The sequence below is a fragment of the Ursus arctos genome, chromosome X (assembly GCF_023065955.2).
Source record: "Ursus arctos isolate Adak ecotype North America chromosome X, UrsArc2.0, whole genome shotgun sequence".
Classification (NCBI taxonomy): domain Eukaryota; kingdom Metazoa; phylum Chordata; class Mammalia; order Carnivora; family Ursidae; genus Ursus; species Ursus arctos.
Window position 1 is genome coordinate 48,303,510 of NC_079873.1, and position 2,101 is coordinate 48,305,610.

Genomic DNA, 2,101 nt, shown 5'->3' on the forward strand with positions numbered 1-2,101 from the left:
GATACTGAAGGACACTATATTATTATTCTTCATGGATGTATCCAACAAATGGATATGACAACTGTAAATATCTACGCCCCCAACAGGGGAGCAGCAAGATACACAAGCCAACCCTTAACCAGAATAAAGAGATATATAGATAAAAATACGTTAATAGGGGCGCCTGTGTGGTGCAGTCATTAAGTGTCTGCCTTTGTCTCAGCATTCCGGGATCGAGCCCCACATCAGGCTCCTGTGCTAGTACCTGCTTCTTCCTCTCCCACCCCCCCCCCCGCTTGTGTTCCCTCTTTCGCTGGCTGTCTCTGTCAAATAAAGAAAACAAAATCTTTAAAAAAAATACGTTAATAGTAGGGGACCTCAACACTCCACTATCAGTAATAGACAGATGACCTAGGCAGAAAATCAAGAAAGAAATAAGAGCTTTGAATGCCATACTAGACCAGATGGACCTCATAGATATGTATAGAACACTACACCCCAGAATAAAAGAATACTCATTCTTTTCGAATGCACATGGAACTTTCCCCAGAATAGACCATATGCTGGGTCAAAAAACAGGTCTCAAGTGATACCAAAAGATTGAAATTATTCCCTGCATATTCTCAGACCACATTGCTTTGAAATTGGATGTCAATCACAAGGAAAAGTTTGGAAGAAACTCAAACACTTGGAAACTAAGAGCCATCCTGCTCAAGAATGATTCGATAAACCAGGAAATAAAAATTCAATTTAAATAATTTATGCAGACCAAGGAGAATGAAAACACAATGGTCCAAATCTATGGGACACTACAAAGGCAGCGCTAAGGGGAAAATACATAGCCATCCAAGCCTCACTCAAAAGAATAGAAAAACTAAAATGAAGTTCTTATATTCTCACCTGAAGAAGCTAGAACAGAAACAGAAGAATAGGCCTAATCCATGCATGAGAAAGCAGTTGATCAAGACTAGAGTAGAGATCAATGAATCAGAAACCAGGAGCACAGCAGAGCAGATCAACAGAACTAGAAGCTGGTTCTTTGAAAGAATGAATAAAATAGACAAAACACTGGCAAAACTTATAAAAAAGAATAGAGAAAGGACCCAAATTAATAAAATTATGAATGAATAGTGAGAGGTCACAAACAACACGAATGAAATACGAAGGATCATTAGAAACTTTTATCAACAACTTTATGCCAATAAATTCAACAACCTGGAAGAAATGGATGCCTTCGTGAAAACCTATAAACTAGCAAGACTGAAACAGGAAGAAATTGATTTTTTAAACAGACTTATTAATTATGAAGAGATTGAAGCAGTTATCAGAAACCTCCTGAAAAACAAAACCCCAGGGCCTGATGGATTCCCCGGGGAATTCTACCAAACATTCACAGAAGAAATAATACCTATTCTCCTGAAGCTGTTTCAAAAAATGGAAAGAGAAGGAAAACTACCAAACTCATTCCATGAGGCCAGTATTACCTTGATCCCCAAACCAGGCAAAGACACCATCATAAAGGAGAATTACAGACTGATGTCCCTGATGAATATTGAAGCCAAAATTCTCAACAATATCCTAGCTAATAGGATCCACCAGTACATTAAAAGCCTTATCCATCATGACCAAGTGGATTCATCCCTGGGATGCAAGGGTGGTTCAACATTCGCAAATCTATCAGTGTCATAGATCACATTAATAAGAGAAGAGACAAGAATGATATGATCCTGTCAATTGATACAGAAAAAGCATTTGACAAAATACAGCATCCTTTCCTGATTAAAACTCTTCAGAATGTAGGGATAGAGGGTACATTCCTCAATTTCATACAAACCATCTATGAAAAACCTACAGCAAATACCATTCTCAATGGGGAAAAGCTGAAAGCCTTTCCCTCAAGACCAGGAACATGACAAGGATGCCCACTGTCGCCATTACTGTTCAACATATTACTAGAAGTCCTTGCAACAGCCATCAGGCAACAGAAAGGAATAAAAGGTATTCAAGTAGGCAAGGAAGAAGTCAAATTGTTTCTCTTCATAGATGACATGATACTCTATATGGAAAACCCAAGACACCACCCCCAAATTACTAGAACTCATGGAACAATTCAGTAATATGG